This window comes from Dermacentor andersoni, chromosome 6 (assembly GCF_023375885.2).
Source record: "Dermacentor andersoni chromosome 6, qqDerAnde1_hic_scaffold, whole genome shotgun sequence".
Lineage (NCBI taxonomy): Eukaryota > Metazoa > Arthropoda > Arachnida > Ixodida > Ixodidae > Dermacentor > Dermacentor andersoni.
In genome coordinates, this window is record NC_092819.1 from 48258131 (window position 1) to 48273640 (window position 15510).

The window sequence follows — 15510 nt, forward strand, 5'->3', positions numbered from 1 at the left end:
GCCAGGATCGCGGGGATTGGTAACTGCAACGTACGTTGTTGTCGGTGTCGCAGGAGTGGAAGGAGACGAGGTGTCGTCACCGGGAGCCATGACGGAAAGCAGGACGGTGCGACCTCTGCGGAGCACTTGGCGAGGACGGGGAACGGCACCCGCCACCAAAATGTTACGCAAAGGACGAGTCAGTAAGACGAGCAACTACTTACAGGTTATATTTACAACAGCGGTGGCAGCGCTGACCGGTTAGATGATGATGATGATGGCCTCATGTTATGGCTCATACCCACGCTGGGGGATTGGCCAAGAATTGCGTGCTGAAACGTTCACCTAATCTTTTGAAGTGCTACTTATTCGATGAGAAAAAATATAACGAAAGAGATTAAAAAAAAAAAAAACGTACAAGAACAAAAAAAATACAAGACAAAAGTTAAAAAGTTATTCGTTTTGTTGACTGAATGTAACTGCAAACGGCATCAAATACGTCCCTGTGGCTGACCCCTATAACTGACGCACCGAAAGATAGTATGATTTCTGGTGATAATATTAACCCTAATTTTGCGAACGGAAGTTCTAGGTTAGATTCACAGCGCGAGCGCAGTTCGTTCTTCCTCTTCTTTTCTCGGGTGATGGCGCCCACGCACCTCGTTCAAACAATCAAATATCACACGCGTGTACAATATTAATAAATGTAAGGAAATTAGTGTTGCTCGCCGTACTTCTAACGACACACCGTGCACCTATTTTCTTAACGTTCCCCTAACTCAGGTTTCCACTTACAATTACCTTGGTAATTGTAAGTGGAAATTTCTGAGAACCTTTCCTGCTCATGTTAACCACATAACTAGTAATGCTAGTGGTGCTCTTGGTTATATCAGACGTAATTTTAGTCTAGCCCTCACCAACTTAACCTCTTGCTTTATAAAACACTAGTTAGGCCGAAGCTTCAATATGCATCTTCCATTTGGGATCCTCATATCAGCTGCCTTAACCTCAGTGTATATAGAAGCGAGAAACTCTATGATAGAAGCCATCCCAGAACCGTGCAGCAAGTTTTATTTTATCTAATTACTAGTGTACAGCAAGTGTTTCTTCAATGAAATTCAATCTTGATTTGCCTAACCTGTCACTTCATCGTAAAATTTCACGTCTCTGTCTATTTAATAAAATCTATCATTAGAATCCCACTTTAAGCGACTCTCTTTTGCTATCACCATCGTGCATTTCTTCCAGAAACGATCATCAGTTCCAAGTTGACGTGCCATGTTGTCGCACTAACCTTCACTCGATTCCTTCTTTCCAACAACAAGCTGCGACTGCAAGCACGTTCCAGCTTCCATTGTTTCTATCATCAATGCCAACGAATAAAAAAAAAGCCCTTGTTAACAACTTGTTGTAATCCTACTCCGAGGCTTAAATGTGAATCTTCTTTTTTGATACCACCCACTCCTCTCCGTAATGCCTCTGCCCTGAGAGAAAATAAATGAAATGAAATGAACTGATTGACGTGGTTTAACGCCCCATTCCAAAGCGGCAAAGAGGCCTTTGAGACTCGCCGCTGCGGATGTCGGGTCTGGAATAATTTGGGCCAACTGGGGTTCCCTACATGCACCCGCGCTGCAGCGTACGAGGAGGCGGAGGAGGAGGAACAAACTTTTATTGAAACTAGCAGTTTAGTTGGCTGGGCCCAGGCCTCCCACGTGGAGACGTCGAGGTCTTGCCTCTTCGCCGCCTCGCAGCCTTGCTGGGTAGCACAGAGTTGGTCGTCGAGGTGGGAGCTGCGCAGGGCGGCGTGCCATCTCGAAGAGAGGGCCACAGTATTAATTGTCAGATATTGGCGTTTACATTCCCATAGCATGTGGGCCTGAGTCTTACAGAGCTTGCAAGCGTTAGGAATAGGTTACATGTCTGGGTAGATCTTGCAGTGTGGTAACATGTTAGCGCACGAAAACGTTTTTAAGCGTTTCGTTCTATAGTCAAAATGTGGCCCCTGCTACATGCAATCGAACCCTTGAGCTCGTAGCAGCAGAGTGCTGCAGCCACAGCGAGTGCATATACAGGAAGTAAATACACGCCGTGAGGCGAAGGGAAAGAACAGCGCGCTTCCGTGCACCGCTTCAGCTTCGCAGCAGCTTCCCGTAGGGCTACGCCGGTGCGTTGCACGAACAAAACGGTCAGTGTCGAGTTTCTTCCTGTCCATTCATCGTGGGGCCGCGTAGACGACGCTCGCGCGTCGAGACTGCAATGAAGGCTGGCCCGTCGTCGTCGTCGTCGCCGACGCCAACGCTTCGCTCGCCGGCCTCCACGAAGCGAGGTGGCGTCGAGCCTTCGCCGAATACCAGCCACGGGTGCTCAAGCCTGACCGGGTCTGTGGGCCAGTCCCTTCCAAAACTTGACAGCTTGTGAAAGCCCGGCCATAGAGTTTCCTACAAAAATTGCTGTACTAGCGTTCGAGGCCGCTGCGAAGTATGGAGGTTCACGCAGGGTTGCTATATATTCTCCACGCTTGACACGTTTCCGTCATATTGGCACGCGTAAATTGTCAATCTTTGGCTCATCCTTTTTCGGGCGACCATTTTTTCACGCGGTAAGTCAATCGAAAATTTCTCGAATGTTATCGTCGAATTATCTATAGGTTGCATATATATATATATATATATATATATATATATATATATATATATATATATATATGTCATCGTCTAAACTTGCGTAGTCGAATTTGATGCGTGACGCGAATAGCGTTGCACTTTCCGGAAGGCACGCAGGCACCAGCGATAATTGCGCTGCAACTTTCGACGATTCATGTACAAACAGCCGACGCGCTATCCCCGGAGATCACATTTTATCAACAATCGATGAGCTTGTTCGCCGCAATCATCGCGCCGAGTGTTACTTGTTTTGCTCGACGCAGGTTCGCCCGATGAAGAGTTGAATTCGTAACTCATTTTCTGATATTGCATCTTCCTCCACATGTCACCACAACGTGACAACATCAAATTCGCCTTCTGGTCTGCTGGGATTAGATTACGGGGTTGATTCGCCCCCTCTGATTGGCTCAAAACGCCAATATGCCGCGATTTGAAAACGTCCAGAAAAGCACCCCAGCGTGGCTTGATCGCACGAGAGCTTCTTCCTCGTAATTGCCCGAGCCAAAAAGTCCACAAAGAGGGAACCTTTGCTGGGGACCGTTTTGCTTCTCAACATCTGCCTTTGGCTATAGAGGGCTTCGCCCTGCAGTGGACATAAACATGATGATGATGATGATGATGATAGAGCACTGCACTGAAACGACGCGCTTTGCTCCATTTACACGCCAACTTCCGTGCAAACAGGACCGTAGTGGCCGATACACAGTCGGAATGCTGAAGCGGCAGTGTTTTTGTCGGGAGTGATTGGCCCGTGTCAATGGGGTGGGCACCTAGCGTAAGGTTTGCCGATCTGCAGACCCCCTTCGACGCTCTGCCAGCACCAAGACCGTAGGCGACGGGAGGCAATTTTTATGTACAGTACGTGCCACATAGGCCCACCCTGGCTATACTCAGCCAAGCCATGAGCGTGAACTCCAGTATAACCCGCAAACGGATATTTTTGCAATAAAACAATTTCGCAATAAGAGCGTCATTATTCATTGGTCTGTGGCACCTAGTGGCATCGACCTAATATCTTGCTCGATGGCCGTCTGGTTGAATACATGGATATGACTAAACTTCGTCCTTCTGGCTAGAAACGACGTTTTGACTTGCAAGTTGATCCTTTAAAAATCATTGTGCTACAAACGGAAAAATTCGCGACGACTATGTATGCGCGAACAGATTTGTTGCCTTGCTGTGTTGACAAAACTGATTGCTTTGCAATTTAGGAAGCTAAACTGTAAGAAAAAGAGGTCACAAGAACGTCTGAAGCTACAAGAATGAAGATTACGCTAATCCATATATGTCGCATTTCCTCAGGCGACAAGCTCTTTCTATACTTGAGGACGCCTAAAAGGGCGCCATACAGAGCAAAACTATACAAATCTAGAACACCGAAAAACCTTAGTGGCTATGGCGTTGGGCTTCTAAGCACGAGGTCGCGGGATCAAACCCTGGCCACGGCGGCCGCATTTCGATGAGGGCGAAATGTAAAAACACCCGTGTACTTAGATTTAGGGGCACGTTAAAGAACCCCAGGTGGTCAAATTTCCACAGTCCCCCACTACGGCATGCTTCCTAATCAGGTTGTGGTTTTGGCACATAAAATCCCATTTTTTTTCATTACAGCGAAATGTCATTTTTAGACCATAGCTGACTTTATTTGACATTCAAAAGTCGTTTAATGGTCAAGAAATTCAAGACCAGTCCATTTCCTTAAATTTAAGTGCGTGAATAAGACGCACGTGATTTTCCAATCAATATTCTTCCTTCATTCGCGAAGTCTCAGGACGTGATGCTTCATGGGCGAGCGGCCCATCACGTACGGTGCATGAAACTGACGGGAATCCAACCCGGCAGCACAAATATAAGCATCACATAAACGCACGCAGGTTAAGGGTTTCAATAACATTGGCTTGGGTTTTCGCGTTAACCGAAGCGTCTAAACACTGCACTGAAGGTTCTGTTTACGACGTTTTAGCGGCGAAGGAGAGACGCTCGAATGTCGTATCCTGGGGAACCAAACATTAACATTCACTGCTTCCCGTCTTTTTTATTGAGGCGGCGCGCATCAGTTCTGCTCCACTTGCAGCTGTCTCTTTTGGCGTCGGCAGACATAGGCTACTAAACGAGGGCCGCGAGAAGGAATTGACGAAGAGTCCTCGCTAATCAGCCGAAGGAAGATGGCCCCTGCCGACCTGACAGTATACGCCTGGTGCGAATCGATCCCCACGGGGTCGTCGGCAGATCTTCCCGGAGCGTCTGCTTGCTTCTGGACTTTTCCTTCAAACCTCCCGTGACGAGAACTTCAGTCGTTTTTTGGAACGCGCCGGCCCCTGCCATTTAGCTCACTCGCTCGTTTGATACAGCAGCGCTGCTCTGGCGAGAGCGTAAGAGCAAGATGGCCAGCTAGCAGTCTAATGCGTGGCTGTTGGCGGAAAACGCGACGAAAATAGCGGCGGCGGCAGCGCATAGTCCATTCAGAAAGCTGCGGCTTTATGTCTTTAACGGTCGGCGTAAAACAAGAATGAAATTAGATGAGATGAGATTAGACTAGATAAGATAAGGTTAGACTAGATTAAACAGACAGACAGACAGACAGACAGACAGACAGACAGACAGACAGACAGACAGACAGACAGACAGACAGACAGATCCTTTTTAGACGTTTATATTTTGCTGCTAATATTAATACAACATGCTGTGCTTATTTCTGTTCAGTTCAGTTATTTTTGTTTTAGTTGTTTCATTCTGTTATATTTCATCTGCCATTTATAAATTTGCAGCTAATATTGTATAATGCTGCACGTATCACTCTGTTCTTTTCTTTGTTTACAAACTATCCCCCACTCCCCTCTGCAAAGACTCGGCAATTGAGGGTATGGAAAATAAATTAATAAATAAAATAAACACCCCGCATGCTAAGAGTTATATTAACATGGCATATGTAAACGTGAATTTGGTTGTGTGGCTGGGGTTGCTAGGTCACGCGGAAGAGTACACTGTAGTGGAGCTGCTTAGCGCGGTAACTGTCTCGGGACTGCCGAGTCTGCTTCCTTCGACGAGGATGGCATGTCAAAAAAAGAAAAAGAAAAACATTTCTAACGTTTTGTATTTTCACAAAGCGACGCAAGATGTCGCTACCAGCACTGCTGCCGTAAAACCCCTTAAACTTCGTAAAGTAGCGACACTCTCCTCCTCCGCCGTCACTCCTCCTCGTTTCTCCTCTCTTTCATGCTCCCTTCTCGACCGTAGCGCCGCCTACACTGCTCGAGCGTAGCAACGGCGCCAACATGCGCTCCTTGCCACTCCGTAGACGCTTCTCGAGCAAAAATGGCGCTGATGCACGGCGCGAGGGCCCACGTGATGCTATTAGGCCAATAGCGACGCGGCGACGGCCTCGGCCAGAGTGCGCGAGGAGGAGGCGGCATTCTTCCCAGCGTGGCACTACTTTACGAAGTTTAAGGGGTTTTATGCTGCCGTACAGTTAGTGTATATGCTACCTAAGGTAGCATATACAGTAACTCTATGCTGCCGCTGTCCAGTTCACGGCTATTCCGCCATTCTGTAAACTGCCCATAACGACAAGCTTGAAGCAGCTAAACCATTCTATTGCTGCAACTAGCACGGGTAGCCGCTTGCAGGACCGGCCGAAAGCCTTGCGATTTACGGAAAAGCGCGCTTAAATTAAGTAATCAAATATGCCAGGAACTCACTGCCCGCTCCCAAACGTACTGTTAGGTACTGTATTTTCTCAGTAAAAGTTTTTTCATGTCTGAGGAAATATACGCGTTACTGATCGCCAACTTAATCTGACAAACGTGTTCTTCTGATAAAAAGAAAACGCCGACAACGTACCATTCCTTCTGTCAACGACACAAGAGACGCGTCAATCCTGCAGTTTGGTTGAAGATGAGTACGCGTAACTTGTAAAGCCTGCACCACAACTCACTTAAGCGTATTCTGACATCAGAACGGAAGCTATCTTTGGCCTTTGGTCAAACTACAATGGTCAACTTGTGCTTAATGTGTTAAAGTGTACAAACCAATAAGCAAAGAAATAAATTCCTTGAGCTGTCCTAGAACGCTCAAGAGCGGTTTCCGCGCTAGCGTACATTGTTAATTTTCTACAGTCACGAAATTTCTTTCGTTCTTATCACTGTACGTCTCGCCGATAATATTCAAAATGATCAGATTCCATTGCCTTCCACGAATAGCACCCAAGGATAGCGCAAGCCGCACAAAACTATCCCGACTTATCAACTACGAAGTACCGCATCATTACGAGCCTACTTTGGGTTATTAATTCTATATAATCATCATATCTCCCAGCACGGTACAAATGAACGTCTCAACGACAATACTTAATGCAAGCACGTGCACTCCGTTCCCTTCAGCAACTAACTGTTAAGGATGCCCTGCGCAAACGACACATCGTTATCCAGACCATTCTACTGCGAAATTCTCAACGTTAAGGGCCTACTGCGACTTGGCAATTTCATACAGTCATAACATTTTTCTCTTTGTTATCATCGTACGCTTTGATGACCATATATAAAGCGAGCATATTTCATTAATATATAGCATATATTTTTGCGAAGGAACGCAGAACTATCCGCACCCATGGGCCACCATATCGGCCTCACCAACGTGCGTCTACCTTGGTTTAGTATTTCTATATAGTCATAATATTTCTCTCCTCGTTATCATTATACGTCGTGGCCGACAATATTAAAAGAGAACCCACTCACTTCCCCTCCATATACTCATATGAAAGAATATGGCAAGCCACACACGACTATCGGACCAACAAACTTCGTGATTACTTGCCATTAACCGACAACTACGTCTGCGAAATATCCCCAGGAAAAAAAAGAAAGAAACATAGGGTGATCGAAAATAGGAAATGCAGAGAGATCCATCAAACGCCGGACCTCAGTAAGTGCACTTTACTCCCGCATACATCAATACTGTATCTCGGACCTTGTAACGGAGCACCCTAAAAATGTCTTCCGACGCGCAAGTATTGACGTGTGTATGCTACATCAAAGCGCATTAAGCTGTTGCTAGTGCCAAGAATTGTAATGCATCCGAACCCATTATGAACGCTTATTTGATGCTTCAGCCAGGTACCGCGCGCGTGGCCATCTAATGTAATGGGGCGACGAGCGGGGGCAGTCGATTTATCACTAATGCTTCGGAAAGAAATAGTCGCAGCCGCCGTAAGAGCGATCACAAAGGAGCTTTCATGTTCAAACAGAGAGAGAGAAGAGAGAGAGAGAAGCTTATCTTTTATGATTTCAGAAATCGCGATAAGAAAGTGGAAACGACTGGTGATTACGTTCGCGTTTTTGGTCACACAGAACACTGCTAAAGACCTGTCATACCGCGAGGCGGACACAAAGGAGCAATATAACATCATGCAGCATCTTTAGAGACCTAAAGGCTGTTTCAAACGCAACGACAGAAGCGGAAGAAATTGGTGCGGCTGACACGTGTCACGCAGCGATTTTCGTTTAAAGCTTTCACACACATCGGCACGTGAAAGCTTCCGACACCACTCACCTCCGACTGCTTCTAGATTTTTGAGGCTCATATGTCGGAGATTTGGGCTTTTGCAGCTGCTGCATCAGGTGGTTCCACAGCGCTTGCAATGAAGAAGACCGCAGAAACGTAATGAAACAACAGATGTTGTATTAAAAAAAATTGTTTTTGATTTTCTCTGGCTTCGCTTATGTATACGGTCGGCGTCAAATGAAACGCGAACAGCGGAGCGCAAAGTAGAAGCATAACTGAAGTCACAGTGCGCGCTGTCCAGTCATCAACATTGACAGGCACGCCCATTCGGTTCAACCGCACTTCGCGGTCTTACACCTTCTATACTTCGATATTTTCCTTTCTGGTCGGTTCAGTTTGTATTTCAAAGCGAGAAACGATGACGGCACAGTAATGATGACAGCGCAACGAATAACACGCTGTCCGCGCTTCCCTTGACGCGATAGCGCATATACTGTTGCGCCGCAATTTGCGAGAATGCTCGGGCTATGCAGCGACATTTCAGCTTGTGTATTCTTTTGTCCTTTTTCGCTTTCAAATAAAAAGGAACAAGAATGGAAACGAAATATATCGCAGTATAGAACGAGCAACATCGTTAAGTGCGGTTAAACCGGACGAGCGCGCCCGTCAATGGTTATGACTGGACGGCGCGCACTGTAACTTCAGTTATGCTTCGGCCACGAGCCCCGCTGTTTGCGTTTCATTTGACGTTGATAGTACCTCTGTTTCGCGCAAGATTCCCGGAGAGTCACAGCGCGCGAAAACGACGTGTTCTTTGATACGCAAGCGCTGCCTCAGCTGCCCCTTTGCTTGCCCCCGGCTCATGCCTCTCGAAACAAAAACAAAAACTTTGCCATTCACCTGAAAGTGGTCAGGAAGCTACGATGAAAACTCATACGGGACCATCGGAAAGAAAGAAAGAAAGAAAGAGAAAAGAAGAGGAGATTGTGGTCTGAAGATCTCACCCACTCCTACCAGTTGACCCGGCCTGAGCGGTCAAGAAGGCTTTATCGCCATCGGGCAATAGCGAGATGACCGCGTGCGTGGTTTGCTTTTTGTGGAGCGCTTGTGGCATTGTGCAACTTCTGGCTGGTTAAAAAAAAATTACGCGTTTAAGAAACCTTCACTTCACGGTCTTCGGCAGATTATTGTTTAGAGAAAGAAAGGAAAACAAAGGAGTTATTAATTAGCGTTCGCTCTGTGGCGTCTGCTAGCGTCTCAATTAACGCAGTTAAAAAGTAAATACGCCGATAAAACAGCCGATGTGGCATCGCGGCGTCCCATTTTTCTTTTTACCCCGGCCCTCACAGACTCGACTGCCTACATTGCAGAGGAAAGGTACTACGGTTTAGAAGAGATGTATGACTCTCTTTTGACAGCCATGGTCCATACACATATGTAAGAAAAACAGCTCAACACACCAAAGTCAAATTTGAATCTTCCCGACGCAGGCACTCAAGGAGACTGCCCGCACTTTGCGTAATGTCATCTTATTCCCAGAGGACCACAGCTCTTTGGTGGCTTGCCTCCCAACGAAAGCAGTTCGTCAACTGAAGCCGCACATCACTTAATCCGATGAGTCTTCGTTTCGCTCCGCCTCTGTAAAATTAATCAAAACGTCCCCACACTCACAAAAAAATGTCAGTGTACAGAACTGAGAAGAAAAAAAAAAGAAAAAGGTGCATTCATCGTCACTGCTGCCCGAGAAAAAGATAGCAACGAGTTTAAACAGTGCACGGGGATCTGCGTAGGCAATAGGGATTCGCCAATAGTTTCGGTGCTCTACTAATTCACCACGGCATTGCTCGGCAAGAAAACGTAGAACTCCCGCATTTGCCAGTCTTAAATCTACGCCCAAAACAACTGCGAGCGATACAAATGCGAGAATCTGGCACTCCCCCTTCCCGGTCAGTCTGTTTGTGAAGCAACTCCATCACAGTGCCATCAAGATGGTCGCGAGGGTTAGCCGTGCATCGGTCCTTAATGGTGTAGTACAACACCACCGAAGCCGTTAGCACGAGTTGGTATACGGCGCAGCACCTTTTCGTAAACACTGCGGCCATAAATTGAGTCTCTGAACCGGGAGAAAACGGAAATACCAGGGCAGCTCACTGTGCACGGGCATCCGCTCCGACGGAGGCGCCTCGCACAGCAGAGAGGCGGGCGGTGGTATCAGGGCGGAGATGGCGGCCGAGGCGAAGATTCGCGAAGTCACAAACGCGCTGAAGTCGGCGGGCAGGCCTATCGCTGTGCCGGCTACGACGACAATTCACTTCGATGAACACGACAGTCTTCCTGCCAATGCGGTGTGCCAGGGCCCCGGACACGGGCACTGAGATAACGGTGCCCGCCGCATAGGTAAACCCGGCTAAGTTGATGAGCCACCGTCTGCCGCACACCAGGTTCCACTCGCCGACGATGTTGTTACCATACGCGTCAATGTCGTACTCCCACGATGTGCACGTAATGATGCTGCCCGAGCTGCGGTTCTCCGGTGGGTGTCGCATGGTGCAGCGGCTGTAGTTGCCGTTCTCGTCCACCGGGACGGCCAGTAATTTCCACTCGGCTACGCTGATTTTCGCGAACCGGGCAGGACGCCGACACCAGTGATCCCTGACGATGGCTGTCGTTTGGAAGCTGTCGTTGTGCACTGTGTAGACGCAACCTGCGATGCTGAGGCTGGACAGAAGCAACTATTGGAAAACTCCAACGCCGAAGAGAAGATCGTATTTGGGTACCTTGTCTACCTGTGCCCCGTTAAGTTCGATACCCAACAGTTCTCGATGGGGTTCTTGCCGCTGAGGCTTCTCAGCCATTCCTGCTCTTCTTCTTCTTCTTCTTCTTCTTCTTCCTCTTCCTCTTCCTCTTCTTCTTCTTCTTCTTCTTCTTCTTCTTCTTCTTTTGAGCAGCTAACGTGACTACTACCAAAAGTGCATGACGTGACCAGTAAAACCGGGTTCATTAACAGTAAAGGTCTTCCTTGTGAGATCTAGGTACAGCGAGGCTTTTGTTTAGCCGTTAACGACATAATGTATAACTGAAATCGATACCTATAAGTGTGCTTATTTTCATCCAATGCAACTTGTAGCGCGATGCGATGTTTATGTCTGTTCGCTGCACACATCCCAATTTTGATCTCACGCAATCTTCAAGTTTACTGGTCACATCGTTCCGAAGCTATATATATGAATAAATAATAGCACGAGTTTGCACACTGCGGGATGTCTACACAACAAAATGCTACGGGGACAAAGGCGATGTTCGCTGCTTGCCGAAGAAGTACTTTGATGAGATGTGCAGGGAAAGAGAAGCACGGCACATACGCAAATACATTTAAATGTTCTATGCCGCTTGCGTCACAGTGATGACCATTCAATCTGGAGGATTGCCCCAGAATGAGCACATATACCTAGTGGCACATACCCAAAGGGCCAAGAATGGGCTGCCCAAATATAATTCGCTTCTTATGATATGACTAATAAACAATAAGGCCCTCGGCTTCCTTCTCTCTCGTTAAGCTCAAATATAAGTCAGTTAAGAAGATCAAGGAAGACAAAGAATATTGTCCGTTATTCCAATAAGAGGTCCGTATACTTTAGATATGTTTCACGTCGCGTTTATGTCTTGGTTTTATTAATAAAAAAGAGAGCTGTTCTCACTGGCACTAATTTCTCGTGCTGTATAGATCTTTCGTGCTCCAGAAGCAGGCGGGAGCCATCGGGGTCACATACCCAGATGCTCAAAAATAGAGCAGGCCTAATATACGGAATTTAAGAAATTCAATGGCGTCATTGAATATGATGTTTTCTTCTTTTAAGACGCGTGCTTTAGACATTTCTAAGTATGCCGACAATATAGGCTTAGAAGGGAGAATCAACGGCGAATAACTCAACTACTTTAGCTTTTTCACACGTGTCTTGACTCAGAGTAGATGCGTTAGTTCCTCCGCAGCAGTGGCATAAGGGCTTGGAGTCTGACGCCTGGCTTTCGCCAATTGCCGTCGTGAACGAGGAAAAGCCCTGATCAAATCAAGAACAGAGCACTAATCGAATGTGATCACTCAAAAACAAAGCAAACTGGTGTTAGTAAGTTGTAGTTTTAAATTTGTTATAGGGAAAAAGTATGAAAGTGACAAAAGCAAAGAACAGATGTTACAATGTAGAACAATTACGATGTACAATCGCTACATGAACAATGAGCTACATATGTCTACCGGTACAAGCTAAAGTTCCAAACAGTAATCGGTAAAGAAAATATTTAGAGTCCACAGTCGACAGAATCAAAAGTGACATGCAGTAATCCGAGCGCGTCACCATTCCCTCCACACCGATGCAGCTCGCAAGCGGCCCTCGACGTCGGCGGCTGGCTTCCAATGTGGCTGGCGGTGTTCGGTGTCGGGGACGTGATGTTGGCGGCTTCTTATTTGCCCGGGAGTTCTTCAGCGTTCATTTATCGTCCTCCGGAGCAAGCTGGCGAAGCGCTGGATCGGCTCCTTTTTATAAACCTCTCGAGACGTCGCCATTCACCTCTAGCCGTCCAGACGCATAAGCGAAGCGTACACACGAGCGCTGGTTCTCGCCGTGGTTCAGACTCCACTGGCGGTCACCTTCACCCGCATGCAATTTAATCACACACAAAACAATAGCTGCGGACGAAGACGGGCTTCAAGTATAGTCCGGGCGTGCTCCCACCGTGGTTCAGACTCTGCTGGCGGTCACCTTCTCTGGCAAGCAATTTAGTCACACACAAAACAACAGCCATGGACGTACACAGCTTCACGTAGCCCGGGTATGTGGCCACGATGGTTAAGACTCTACCAGCAGTCACCTCTTCCGGCGAACAACTCAATCACACACAAAACAAAGCTCACGGATGCACGTAGCTCAACGTGCTCTGGATGTACTAAATATCAGGTTCCCAACCGTTTACGCGAGAAGGCGCTGCACGTAGGCTTGCGGCCCAATGTTAAAGACGCGATGCCTTATAGGCGTGTATACTTAGGAGGCGGGGAGGTGGAGAATTGAAAAAATAATGCAAATTCTGTGACAAGATGAAATTGTCCTGTTCAGTGACACTGAGGCTGAATTGCAACAAATGATTGAGGACCTTGACCGAGAAAATGCAAGGGTAGGTGTGAAAATTAATATGCAGAAGACAAAAGTATTTTTCAATAGCCTGCCAAGAGAATAAAAAATAAGGGCCATTCCGCCCAGCCAAAGTGGACGACCAGCGTAGCCGTAAACATTGTGGTAAGAAATTTTGTAGTAAACACTTGATTGCATCACTCGTTGTCACTTAGTAACGACGGTCACAAAGGCTTTGTGGTCGCTATGATAGATACTGACCGGCATACTCCCAACTGCAAACACATTCTTTGATAATTTCAAGTCGATGCACGTACCCAGCTGGATGGTCGGATAGGCCGGATCGGTGTGGCATCGCAAGCAATACGTCGGCAACAAGAAACCCGTAAACCACTCCTGTTTCTGTCCCAACGCATATACATTGAAATCGACAGCTACCACAGGGGTAGGAGGAGGAGGAGGATGGAACTTTATTATTGCAGAAACCGTTGTGCGGTTCATTCCCAGGTGGTTCCCTCTGACAGAGCTCCACTGGCGATCGCGGCTCGCCGGGCCTGGTCGAGGGTCGCCAGTTGGCTTCCCAGGTCCAGTTCGGAGAGTCTCGCCTCCCAAGACCACGTAGTGAGGGCGTGTGCTGCGACTCGCGGCGAAATTGCGTCGCCCGGACGGTCTGTACATTCTTGTGTTATGTGCGCGAGTGTCGCTGTGTGGTTGTTGCACCACGGACATGTCCGGGACGTATAACTGTCTGGGGAGATTGCGTGTCGACGAGACAAGTGTGGGTATGTGTTAGTTTGCAGGCGGCGCCAGTCCCTTGCCTGGAGTTTATTGAGAGTTTGTGTGGGGGAGCGTATTGTGTTCTTCCGAGACGTTGGTCCTGTAATATTTGTGGTAGTGTCATCGCAACTAACCCATGTAATGTGAGTAGCCATGACTATTACGGCACTATGAGCCGTTGCATTTCTTTGCTTGCATACGGGGCTGTCAGCCACTGCTTAGACGTTGCATTCCATGCTTGTTCCATGAGACGTTGCATTCCATGCTTGTTTACGGGGGTACAAGTCTTACGGGAGTATGGGCCATTGGTGATTATAGTTTTGTTTGCGGACACAAAATTTTTGTGGTGCTCTACACAGTAAAATAATTTACACCCTTGATGGTGAGAATTGCGAGTCATAACACCCTCGAAGGGTGTTTTCATTCTAGAAATATCCCATCATCATGACTTCTTGCGAAGCGTAGGGCAGTTCTAGATGTCATAACACCCTTTTACCCACCAAAAGGGTGCACTGACTAAGAATATTGGGGGTGGGTGCAAGGGTGTTTTTGTTTATTTTTATTACATTCACAAACATACAGTTGTACAAAGAGACAGCGTGTCCCACGGCACTACAAACCAGTGGCGGATCCAGAAGCGGGCCCTCCCCTACCCCAACCCCTTCCCCCCGAGACATGTCGGACTTTCAATGCCGACAAAACGCCTGAAGAGGGTTCCCCACCGTTTCACTGTCTGTTTTGATGAGCCATTTTAAATATGTCCTGCGAAAAACCTGTTGCTGAAGCACTACTATTATGTCATAGTGGGCTAGGTGGCACACAGTTCTCAAATCTCGTCACGCACAAATTCCGCGGAATCCAAAAGCGCGCACATACTTTTTTAGCATTGAATATTTAACCAAAAAGAAAAATGTTCAAAACGTTTTCAGCAAGGCAGAACAAGTGCAGCTCTTGCTTGTGGGACGCCAGCAATCCAGCAAAATGAATAGGCCACGTGACAGTATGCAGCTGGACGCGCCACAATTGCTCCAAAGCAATGCGGTCGTCTAGGTTTCTTTCAAGCACAACGAAACAGGCAGAAAAGGGGGCGACGAACCATACTCGGACAAAAGATACGCCGATTCGGGAAGATTTGACCCCACCTGAGATTCTTTCGCGGAATCAATAACCCCAATTCGTTCTGCTTCTCTGACGTTTAAAAACAAGGTAGCTTCTAGGCAAACTTGAGCCTTCTCACCCACCACAATGCTTTGATCAAGCAGCCTCTACAGAAAGAGCCGCGCAAAACGCTCATGGCTTCGCGTCTGCGTCAATTTACGAAGCTGGCTGTACAAAAAGAAACTATTAAGTTTGTAGTTGTATAGGAAAGGAAAGTTCTACTGGCTTACAAACAGCTGCCAGAACAGAGTGCTGAAAAAGAAAGGGAGGGAAATGTGAGAAAGTATAGAGAACCAACGTACAATTTG

General features: G+C 47.2%; 1 protein-coding gene across 1 annotated transcript in view; it reads right to left on the reverse strand.

The window, feature by feature from the left end:
- Positions 1-15510, reverse strand: part of LOC126522045 (cytochrome P450 3A24-like) — a 281688-nt gene that overhangs the window by 158637 nt on the left and 107541 nt on the right. The gene's annotated exons all lie outside the window — the stretch shown is intronic.